The sequence below is a fragment of the Aegilops tauschii genome, chromosome 2, assembly GCF_002575655.3.
Source record: "Aegilops tauschii subsp. strangulata cultivar AL8/78 chromosome 2, Aet v6.0, whole genome shotgun sequence".
Taxonomy (NCBI): domain Eukaryota; kingdom Viridiplantae; phylum Streptophyta; class Magnoliopsida; order Poales; family Poaceae; genus Aegilops; species Aegilops tauschii.
In genome coordinates this window covers 578,129,431-578,141,966 of record NC_053036.3, presented here as the reverse complement: position 1 = coordinate 578,141,966, position 12,536 = coordinate 578,129,431, and the positions used below count along the sequence as shown (strand labels likewise).

Sequence of the window (12,536 nt, the reverse complement as noted above, 5' to 3'; positions counted from 1 at the left end):
TGAAGGTGATGCGAATCAGCTTTTATGTGCAGCTTGAGCTTTAGCACACCGGATGGCGCAGCAGCCAAGCCATTTGTTCCTTGTCTGGCATGGCATGTTCCTCTGCTTGCTTCTGATAGGACAAGAAAGATCAAGGCTGAGGCTGAGGCGATTCTTTGATTTGGTCACTGGCAGGGGCAAATTGACTCTACTGCTCTATCTGTTGTTCTTTCTTTCTATAAAAGCATAGACACACACAGACAGTCTGAAGTTTATTGCATTGACGAAACAGAGGAATCCTTACCAAATGTTGCAGAATAATTGGCAGCCCACCAATCACTAGCTAACATTTGGCATTTGCCAAATATTGGCATAACAACTTTTGTCATCGAACTCATTATGCTTCCGTCTCGCCGGAAACTTTGTCACCTCAATGTACAAATTGGGACGACCCAATTATCTCTGGGTTTTTTTGTTCGCTGGATTTTGTACAAGTTCGCTGGGTTTCGTTCATGTTTTCTTTCTGCGTGCTCCTTCTCCGTATTTCATTGTTGGGACCAGTTTTACTTGTTTGTTTTTGTTTGGTTTTCATTTCTTCACCGATTTTCTTATTTATTTTCTTTTTGTTTGCTTTTATGTTTTCTTTTGTTTCTTCCTCCGTTTTCATTTTGCACTGTGTTTTCTCTGGGTTTTTTCTTTTTCGTATTCTTTTGTTTCTTTCATTGGTCTTTTCTTTAGTTTTCTATTTTATTTTTTTCCTTTCTTGATTTTCATCAGTTTTCTGTACCAATTGGTTTGATGTCACATTGACGCGAAACTGGGAGAAGAAGCAAATACTTGCAGTATTAAATCTCGTGATGGGCATCACTAATACTCCCTCCGTCCCAAAATAAGCTAGTACAAAGTTGAGTCACTTATTTTGGGACGGAGGGAGTACTACACAACATGTAGGTTGCCCACTGGGTACATCTAACCCCTTTTTTGAGATTCACAAACTACAAAATAATGCCGTCGATCATCAACGGGAATTCGACGGTAACGGGGGAATTAATCCATCACCGGCAGCTAGCGGTGAGCTGACATGTTTCTTGTTATGCAAGCAGTGAGAGCTGATTGATGCTTTGCTGATCCTATGTTGGTGCAAACACTCCAAGGCAGGAAAACAAAGGCATCTCAAGGCAACACGTATTCTGTTTCTCTTTTTATGGGGTGATGAAGCAACGCATTTATACATATATATATATATATATATATATATATATATATATATATATATATATATATATATATATGCTTGCTCGCCTCCGGTGGCATGCCCTTTTGTCGAGAAAGAGGAAAGGAATTACTAGTAGGCAAGGGGTAACCATCACAAGGAATCGAGCGGCAGTGCTGATGCTGAAGGTGATGTGAGCCACCTTTTAAGTGCAGCTTCAGCATTAGAACACTTTGTCTGGCATGGCATGTTCCTCTGCTTGCTTCTGATAGGTAGGAAAAGAAAGGATCAAGTCCGAGGCTGAGGCGATTCTTTGATTTGGTCACTGGCAGGGGCAAAATGGGATTTACTACTCCGTCAGTTGTTCTTTCTTTCTATAAAAGCATACACACACAGGCAGTCTGAATCTGAAGCTTGCATCGAAACCCTGACGGAACAGAGGAATCCTTCCCAAGTGTTGCAGAATAACTCTAGGCTCGCATCAACTAGGGCCGACGCAGAACACACACACATATCCACCGGCTTCACGCCAGTTGCCAGCGCATCGAATCGATAGCATAAATCAAACGCGACGCAAGAAAATCGTGTGCCGGCTTACCGAGTGGCGTCGCGTGCGGAGAGCACGGCGGAGAGCGAGCGGAGGCAGAAGCCAGAAGTCATAGCTGCCGTCGCCGGCGGCGATCTCGGGCAAATCCATGGCCGGCCGCCGCCTTTTGTGGACCTCGTCGCTGACGACGACTGGAGGGCTTTTTTCCGAGGGAAACGATGACTGGAGGTATAAACCCAAAAAGAGCCCGAATAGCCCTGCAAGGCCGAGACCCGTAAGTCAGGCCCATGGCTATAACAGCCCAAGATTGGCTACCGAGTCCACATGAGATCTTCTTCTTCTTTTTTATTAGAACCAAATGACCAGTTGCGCCAAATGGCGCAAAGACCCGTTTAAAACCATGTTCGTGTTGAAAATATTTGCATTTTTTCAATAACCGTATATTTAAGTACATTTGATAAGAACTTATACCCCTATATATAAAGGAAATTAAATGCAAATGTTTTCTTAAGGTAATAATGCCACAAATTAGCTCATCAGTAGGTCAAGATAGTTGAGTCTACAATTAGGAATTCCGAGTAGCTGTAAACTTGCAACTAAAAAAGAATAAACACAAGTGACACAACAAAATGTACCTCGTGAACATTGTGTACAGGAGAAGTTAATAGAAATAGTAGTCAATTACATCATATAATTTGGTTCTATACTCTTTTGTGTATATATCCTGAATGTTACCCCTTTGTGATCAACTCTTTGTCCTTCAAATCAAATGGCACAGCTACTGCCCCTTGTGGAAAAAGAAAGGACTCTGTAATACTCATAAATGTAAAAGGAAAACATCATGTCATGCATCTCAACCTGCGCAAAACAGTATATTAAACAAGAGCCCCCTTCCCAATCCCCTGCCTCCTCTTCTCCCGATCCCCGCCTCCTCTTCTCCTCCTCCCCAATCCGCCTCCTCCTCTTCTCCAATCTGCCACCTCCTCTTCTCCTCCTCAATCCTTGAGCCCTCACCACGAAGAAGCCACGGGGGGACTGCGCCGCCACTTACCTCCGCCCGCCTCAGTTTGTTTTTCACTCCTCCCCCTTTCTGCAAGGAAATGCCGCAGTTGTTATTCTGTTTAACTATGGCCTTTCTTAATTCTATGTAATAGTCTTTGACATAAAGACAACTCGAATCAAAAGAAAGATGGGTAAATACTTTCAAAGCATCCAGATGATGTGCACAAGGACAACAATACAAAAAGTGATATAAAATAATAAGAAATTTAGGTTCATTTATGTTATTCCAAGCCAAAATGCCCCTGCCAAAGAGTAGCTGTACCAGCAGAATAAACATATCAGTTTTTTTTTGAACAAAGCAGTAAAGTGCCCATGGCCAGGAAGCCACAAGAACAAACGACCAAACACAGTACCGCTATTTGTACAGTCGCTATTGCTACAATAGAATGAGAAATTTTTTCTTAATGTTCTTTCTCTCGATGAAAAAACATGATGTTTGCATTATAGAATAAGATGGAACGATGATAAATTAGTTGTAGCGTGGACTTGTGACTCTAAGTGGAAAGTACCAATTGAGCATAGAGATTCATGCATTAGAGGATAGTGGGTTTCAGGATATTGTGTAGTTCCCAGACCAGCAGGCAGCCGACCAAGTGTCCGGTTGTACCTCCTTGGGCAGGTTGTCAATGGACGCCCTTGGCATATGCCGTTGGTGGCCTCAATCTCAAAAAGTCCAGTGCATTCATCTGTGTCTAGAGAGACACGACAGGGAAAGTTCAGCAGACCTCATGCTGTAACGTCAGCTAAGCGACTTTCTACTGAGGAACAAAACTACAAAGTGTTGTTGTAACAACCTGGGTTCTGGGTTCTAGTAAATGAATCAGCAAGGGTCCAATCAGAAGCTAACATTCTTTATAGGTTTTGGTACTGATCACAAAAAGAAAAAACTGGAAATTTTACTTATGCGCAGTATAGTGCCTGGCCATCAATATTTTTGCATCAAACATCACAGAATCCTATAAATACATATATCAAAAAATTCTTCTAATACTCTAGTAACATAATCTAATAATTAACATATTAACTACACTATTGTACTTGACAAGAACGCTAAAAAGCTAAAAAGACGAGACATGGAGGCCAGGGAGGAAGTGGCAGCAACAAGGACGTACACACAAGGATACTGGCAGATTCCTCTTACCTTCCCATGGCTGCATCCTTTGTCTTGCCACTGAGGGCTGCCGGTGCGAGCATGCCTGAGTGACCAGTGTAGTAACCAGGATACATTTTCCCCAAAATCACCCATGGGATGCTACTCCCTCCGTTCCGATTTACTCGTCGTGGTTTTAGTTCAAATTCAATTTGAACTAAAACCACGACGAGTAAATCGGAACGGAGGGAGTACATGATAATGGAGTTCTGAATGTAACTCACATTCATTTGAAATGCAGGTCCTATTATCAATCAAGTTCTGTAAGTACACCATTTATTATGAAAGATCATATAAATTCAATTCCTTTAAGCTGGAAAACACTTTGGACCATACAATGATCAACACTACTAATCCATGGATAGCAATATTTGTAGCCTGAGTGCTTAGCAACCTAGCGTCTCTGAGCATGATTACAAAAGTTCACGTTTTATGCATTCCATGGCCTTTCTATATCGAAATGGACCTTCAAAGTGCTACATCAACTGTTTATCTACTTGCCAAAAGAATTCATGCCTTCTGTCCACCCTTAAACAATTCCCTTTCCCAGCTTCTTTTTCTGGACTTGCTCATGTATGCTCTTTTCTTCTTCTGAAATTACTGCTAAGCATTATTGATTATCATCATTACCATACATCAATTTGTCTTATCTGACGCCTAACACATTAATGTTATTTCTAGTATGTTCGGGTAAATCAGAAACTTGGTTTTCTAGCTAAACTCAAGATGACCTTTTTCAAGGTTATCTAGTTTTCAATTGTACCAGGACTCTAAGATGGCATTTCTAGTATGGTGAAGAATATTACCTCGTGATCTAACCAACTCTTCATGGTGGGCGTGTTTGGTGGTTCCGGACGCACTGTAAGGTTGAATCAAGCACATCAGTGCAACATCGGTTCAGTACTGAAATGTTAACTGCCTCTCTGAATTTTAACAGACAGTATAACAGTGAAGAAAGTTACCTGCAACGCATATGTCAGCCCGATGTTCTCTTCGATGATGTCTTGTCTATAGGCTCAAACTTTTGATGCAGCATCAACCAAATCTTGTTGCTGCCGATCAAATGCCTGAAAACAATGCGTTATAGAATTAGTCTGGTTTACTACAAGATAATATTTTAAGCTGATAAGATAAAGATACTTACCATTCACATATATATGCAATGCGCTTTTCCAAAACATGTTTCTCATTAAGTATTTGGCTTCGAAACACCAGACATCAGACCAAGACAGTCCAGTTAGATTTTGTGGATGCATATCGAAAAGCGAAAACCGAGGATGTGGAAGGGGGTAAAAAGGTAATGTAATATTTTGTATGCAGTATGCAGTATGCATGGCATGGTACCTTCACCGAATAGTCAGCAAGCTGTCTTCTTAAAAGTGCAATCTCTTCTTCATGTTCTTTAACCTTAGTAAGAAGCCTGTGGAAAGAGGGAAATATCTTCATCAGGAACATCAGATCCCATATGCCTGCGAGTACAGAGCAAGTGAATTATACATACCTGCTTCCAGATGATGTTTGAGCTCATCTCCATACCTTGCCTAGCTAAGTTGATCCTGGTATCATACTCTCCTTTGCGGTGCCTGAAAGGAAAGGCTCTTTTCTGTATCACACAGCTCTTCAGGCAAAAAGATGCATACATACAGGATAGAAAACGTTCAGGTGGCGTTAACACGTGGTGGAGGTACCTAGTTGTGCGAGAGGGAGCGAGACGACAGGGTAGAGAACTGAGAGCGCACACCAGCCTCAGCAGCGAGCTGCTCCCCTGATGGCTTTCTGGACATTCCACTGGATTGGTCGTGCAACGTCTACTCCCCACGTTCGGCAGCTCCATTCTGATGACCAGGCAGAGTGCCTTGAGAACTCGGCAACGAAGAAGAGTCACTGCTGAGCAACCTTGGGTCCTCTGCCATCTTATTCCCGACCGACACGGTTGAGTAAGAGTTTATGCACGCCTCGACCGTGTGGTCCTGATCCAGCCTGGAGGAAGAAGTTTGGGTTGTAGCCTCGGACCTTTGGTAGCAGAATAAAACATTATTATTTCTATCTGATGATAAAAAACAGAGTAACATGTAGACGCAGCTGTGCGACATGGATGTGGTACCAACTTAATAATGTCTATTCTCGTTTTGATGTGCAAAAGAGGAAAACCATGGAAAGCAAAGGATATAAAAATTAGCTCTCATTTTGGTTCTCAATCAGTTTTGGAATATGATATCTTCGTACGATGCTTGGTTCAGTTGAGAATATAGGAACAAACAACATCATCCTACTCTGTAATCTCTCTCCTTTGTTTGCGTGTTACTTCCCTAAAGCTAGTGCCATGTGGAATCTTTCTCTACAGTTCATTTGTATATAGAGGGGACCAATTTGATATTTCTCGCATGAACGCACCAATTTTAATCTACAACCAGAGACCATACAAAAGAGACCAAGAGGATGTTTTACCCTACCTACATGATACATCTATAAACAACGAAACTACTCTAGAAATCAACTAAAAGTAGAATGGCATCTGCATGAAAGCAATATATTCTGACTTGAGGTATGTTATTAACCCCGTTGCTTGTTCCGACAAAAGACCGAGCCCTTCGTAAAGCTTCTGGGCTACTTGCAGTCACATAGTGAGCCAAGTGAGTCAACAGATTAATACCCGTAAATGTTAACATTATAATAGCAAAGCACCTGAGTCAACAGAGTACTACACGCAAATGATTGTAAAACATGGCAAACCAATGCCACCCTGCTGTTCAAGCATTGCTTTAATGGTCCAAACAATTGCTTCACCTTCACGATCAGGGTCAGATGCGAGAATCAAATTCACAGGTCATCCACATGCCACCCTATTGAAATAATGGAAGTTAGTTTCTAAATAGTAATCAAAATATACAGTTGACAATATATACTAATCAGTTGTCTAGCTATCTTTCTCCCTGGCGTTTTTTCTCCCACTCTTCTCCCTCTTAATCTCTCTGACTTCCACCAACATACGTACATATATATCCATCTAAAATGATCTGCTCTAGCAAAATGCAACTATAATGAAAATGCATGAGAAACTTAATGCATATCTTGTTTATGGCATCCTCCCAGGCAAGGAATCATACTATCAACTAAATCATAAGTTGAATCATGGGGTGGAGGTAGAAAAATTGCAACCTGGACATATCCATCTATAGCTTCTTGTTCATTCTTTCTGCATTTTCTTCTATTGCAGTGCTGCAAATCACATGGCAAATTAAGTGAATTAATTAGCTCATTTTAGGGAAGCACAAACAATGCATGCGCATCAGCCCGTCAAAAATAGAAAAGCAATGTACACACTAACCTGGCTGGCTGTACTCCTCCCCTGAAGTTTGAACACAACTAAAACACTCCATCCATAATATTTTTATCTAGTCAACATAGTAGTATAGCATGTACTTCCTTCATTTATCTTTTTCTTCACTAACTACAGTAAGTTGGCCGCAGAGAGAAAACTAAAGCATACCCACATCAATTATTGACAACAAAAGGATGAAAACAGCATGTCATTCATAATGCTTACCCTAAGCTGGACCGGAAATAATAAACAGATCCACTATAAATAACAAAGCTCATGGAGATGGATCTAGTAAAACAACATAGAGGCAGCCAATAGTATGTGGGGCGCAAAAAACTATGCGGCATGTGACAGCTAGAGCATCAAAGAATAAACACGGCTTATTGTCTTACCTATTCTGAATTTCTATCATCTCAAATCTGTAAAGAACACATTTTTTGAACTTCATGAGCCACCATTGTAACCAATGACAACATGAGTCCTGCCATAATGCCATTAACTAAATTATGTCATCACCTGATGTAACATATATATAGGAGAAAAGGCATTCAGACTTGAACATGACTGAAACGGAAGAGGGGTTAGTTAAAAACAGAAATTTAATTAAGTGTTTATTTTTGGCATGGCCACAACATACGTACTGACAGTGCAGGTCGCGCCCAGGCGGAGGCCGAGGAAGAGCTCCTTTCAAAAGAACTGATCAAGGGCAAGAGCTAAACGTCAGGAATAAAAAGGAGGAGATAATCAAGCATAAATTAGTTGCCACACGGTCCTCTAGTGGTTATCAAAAGCACAGAAATTACCATGCATATACTAATCATTTGAATTTATGCCTCAAAGGTAAATAAAGAACAAACGCTTAAGCACAACCACTGATTTCTACCTCCTCCCCAAAACAAAGCATCTGAAGCTGTATTAATCTGCAAGCCTAGATTTCCATGTACTTTAGTATGGTGAAAACAACCATATAGAAGATGAACATGAATCATCATATTCCGTGGAAAAATATTACAGCTAGCTTATACAGAGGCATGACCAACAACTTCTACATGACCAACACCATGTACTGGTCTGACGAAAGGTAAAAACAAACACTTTTGAGACCTTCATTTACAAATCTAGCTTTTGTCAGTAGTTAATAGGAGTATAAAATCATGTCATGTGCTGTATTACACAGAAAAAATCAAACATCAAAATGCAGGAACAAACATGATTGTATTCAAGAGAGAGAGAGAGAGAATTCACACTGTTCTTCTTCATCAAAATTCTTCTACTCTTCACAAGCAACCAGAAATTGAGAAATCAAATTAGGTTTAAAAAACTGGAAGAGGAAGATGTCAGAGGACGGCATCCTAAATTGGAGAGGAGAAGGGGAGAAGAGAAGGGAAGGAGGAGGGGCACGGCCGCTACCTCTCGACATGCGCGGCTCAAGAGGGTCGCTCGCCTCCACCCCTCGCGTACGCTGCCATGACCCTGCCCAGATCGAGTGAAGAAACTTGGATGGCCGCCATCTGCCCAATTGACGAGCGCCCCCAGCTTCTCTCGCCTGCACGAGCCTGCCGGGCCCTTCCCTTCCATGGAGGTTGTTAGCATAATTATGATGCTCCGTTAGCATAAACACCTTTTACTTTTGTTTCATCCTTCACATCTCTCACATGAATGATAAACCTGCATATATTGCCTTTAAGAGTGTTGCTTGGAAACGAAGGAAACAACAAAGCTTGAATATGCCAGTGCCATGACTCTTGGTGAAGATGTGACATGGTCAATCCAGTTCTGGTATTTATCCATAGTCCACACTTTTCCCTACAATCCCAAGTATGAATCGACAAAATAAGGAATCCATAGACCACACTTCTACACCAATTTTTGTACAGGACTAACTGGAGCTTGTGCCCGATTCTTTTTGATTGCTACAGTAACAGAGCAAATAAAAGGAATACATCATTGAGAATAAAACATATACCCAAGCATGCAGTTGTTTACCATATATTGAGGTGCTTGAGATTACACTAAAAACTGTCCAACAAAATACCATAGAAAGGTTGCTCAAAATAAACAGTATGGCATGATGGCATAGAGGAATGTCACATAAAAATACAGTAAGCCCTGCAGTTCTGTTTCTATGCTTCTCTAATACTGAAAGCAATGGCCAAATATCATTGTATAGTTCTTTGAGGGTGTCAGGCTCGCTTCAATATCGAATACAAATGCATGTGTCTCCTCAACAGTGCAATGCACCTGTCGGCTGATAGAACTTCAATAGGATACTGAAAGAAAAAGAAATTTATAGCATAAAAAATGTACGCACAGATTTGGTAGATACAGATTCAAATCTAGCCAAAACGTCATGATCCATTGAACCTTGCTGCATCCCTTGTAATAAGGATGGCTGGGACTGAGAGCAAATACCTCTCATGGAAGGAAGTTAGAGGACACTGATAGCTTAGGAGTAAATATAGCTTTCATATTCATGGAGTCAGCCACAGCAGCAAAGATGCGCAACACTGCAGCAAGGAAGAATAGCACATAACTGCATGATGGACAGAAACCATGTCAATCCACTTCAGTCCGTTCCCGGGAGAAAACATCACGTCACGTCCATTCAATCAACACGGAACTGAATTGTGCAAACAATTCACTATGTTAATTGGAAAACACAAACTTTCAGGTTTAACAATTCACTAAGTTGGTCATTATTAGTCTCAGATAAATCTAAACAATTTACTAAGCATATATGCATTATAGCTTCAATGCATTGGACAGCAGAACAATTTACTTTGTTGCCTGGGGCACTGCCTTTTTTAGATAACTACGGCTACTATGCTATCGACTCATCCAAGTCATGTTCGCCTAGAAAAACAAGGTGTACATTCTCACTTCTTTAGATATCCTCTTGAGGGCCTCGCTGGACACTAAATAACTGTATAGAAGAGCTACCATAATTGTCCATCTACAACTTGTACATTTTCACTTCATATAGTAAAATATTGCCGTGTCTTCTAAAATAGTTTTATTGTCGGAGCCTCCCATAGAGTCTTACCATATAAGTTAATTAGCAGGCTCACACAAATGGCTTGCGTCAGAGAATTGACAATTACCTGCGTCAAAATAGCACATCCACAAGCAAACTAATCAGCATCTGAATGAAATAAACCATCATTTTCATCAGAACGCTACCAAAAGGTTGAACCAACATAGCAGCATACACTTCTGCCTAAAGAGAAAAACGGTAGAACACTTACCGTGAAGAACTCTGTGTTCAGAATCAGATGCACTTAGTGGAGAGGAGGGAGGCCTGATTGCATGCAACTCTCCAGTCCAGTCCAGGTAAGATGTCACCGTCCACCACCATGGGGCTCGGCAGGGAGGGGGCGGCGGGGCTGGCTGGGAGAGGTGGGACGGATGAGTGGTGCGGCTAGGCGAGGCGGAAACGGACGGGGCCGGTCAGATCCGGTCGTCGCCATCGTCGGTCTGGTCGGGAGGAGGCCGGCAGTCGCGTGGGACGGTCCGGCGGAGCCCTGCAGTGCGGGAATGGAGAGAGAGAGAGAGAGAGATTAGTGAGGAGAGGGAGAGGGAAGGGAGGAGGAGGATGCTGGGTGCGGCTGACCGGCAGAGGGCGTCCGCGGCGGCTTGCAGGTGCGTGGGAGGCGACCGGAGGCGGGGTTGGCTCGGGGCGATCGGGAGGAGCGGCGGCGCTTGCTACGATCCGTTTTTTTTTTTCTTTTTAAACTGACCCATTCTTCTTGATAAGGCGTGATTCGGGTGGAATCTTTTCGGAAATCACGGGCGGGGCCGCGGGATCGAGGACGCGGAGCGCTGCGAGGATTGGCAGACGATGGCGTCTGCTTGGCAGGACATTTAATCTGAGACGTTGATCTAAGTGATAAACCGTTGACGCAATATGGGCAATAGGATATGTGTAAATTGCTCTGATCGAAGGGTCATAGTTATCCCGTGTACAGTTTGTTGTGTGGCTTTAGAAGCCAACTCTTGTTTTCATTCGCCTGTGTCGTTCTACTCTATTCCACTTCTCTCTGTGGTTACAAAAATCAGAGAATTTCAAAAAATAATAATATCAGAGGACTCGTGTTTATTGGAATAGACTTTTCAAAATCTCTCCCGGTCCAAACTACTCCGCATGAATAGGTAAACCAGTCTAACATCCAACAACACAGCAGTCAGCAGGTTGAGATACGATAGTACTGCAACGAACTAAGAATTGCGTACACTGAAAATAGATGCCCGTGCTGACAATACTCAATCAAAAAATCAGTCCTCTTTAGTAACATTCATTCATTCATAGGATAGGTACTACAGAAGCTAAAAAAGGAAAGAAGAAGAAACACGTGGGAGCACTGCACATTCTCTCTTCACTATACATTCTTGCTACAAAGATAAATACATGGTACTGTATGATGTATCTCAACATTCTCCCTGCCTTGCCGACTCCCCACTCAAGGGGAAAACAGTATCTGCGGACCGCAGTACATGGCATGGCATACCAGATTTCATCATGGGACCCGCGCTACTGAATCAAAGGGCCCATGTACTTCTAAAATTCCTGAAAGCTTAGCGTGGAGAGACTGCAAACAAGTGCTCATGTGCAACCAATTATTATGATCCTCATAGACTTCGGACAGAGGTACTTGCAACAAACTTATCAAAGTAACAATCTAGCAATTGAGCACAAGCTTAAATAACAGCTTCATTCATTGCCATGAGGGAACTCTCGAGTTCCAAGGACGGGTTTCAGTTTTGTGAGAGTGAACAACATCAACAATATAGCGATCAATGTTTTCGAACACTATATCGACGAAAAAGGGTTTCCCCTGTTTTGTATTATAAGTTGTTTGACTTCAATTTCAATAACAGAAGGAAACACGAGCAAGTGACTGGCCCAAGTAAACTAGGCCACGTTTTTTCTCTCGAAATAACTAATCATTCAACCAAGTTGAACTAGAAGTAACAGTAGTTTGTACGTCTATTTGGGGAGCTTCAGTACATGGATAACAGCAGTGGCAACGGCATAAAGCTGAAGCAAAGCGAGCCTTTACATTGATTCAGTTACTACTGTCAATATAGCAATGAAGCTTCTGCTGTTAATAGTTACACCTGAATTTTGAGTGTGAGTAAAATCTTAGAAATTAAACCACCAGTTGGGACAAATTCTGGCAGAGCAGGCATTCAACTGAAAAATGAAAAGATAGAGCTGGGTAGCGCAGCGGGGGATGCATCGATGGCAGAGATTCGTTGAGTGCAA

General features: G+C 42.0%; 1 long non-coding RNA gene across 3 annotated transcripts; it reads right to left on the bottom strand.

Moving 5' to 3' along the window:
• Positions 1-2,425: 2,425 nt before the first annotated feature.
• LOC109750929 (uncharacterized) lies at positions 2,426-11,704 on the bottom strand. 3 transcript variants are annotated; one of them, XR_012203354.1, is made up of 11 exons: positions 10,884-11,704; positions 10,519-10,794; positions 8,684-10,374; positions 7,111-7,969; positions 5,640-6,794; positions 5,453-5,534; positions 5,296-5,371; positions 5,096-5,152; positions 4,914-5,018; positions 4,758-4,810; positions 2,426-2,829 (listed from the first exon to the last, which is right to left on the bottom strand). It is a non-coding gene; the product is annotated as an uncharacterized lncRNA (long non-coding RNA). The 3 variants fall into 3 exon arrangements; XR_012203355.1 differs by having other exon boundaries at positions 5,096-5,371; positions 8,684-9,806; positions 10,317-10,374; XR_012203353.1 differs by having other exon boundaries at positions 5,096-5,371.
• Between the last annotated feature and the right edge of the window lie 832 nt (positions 11,705-12,536).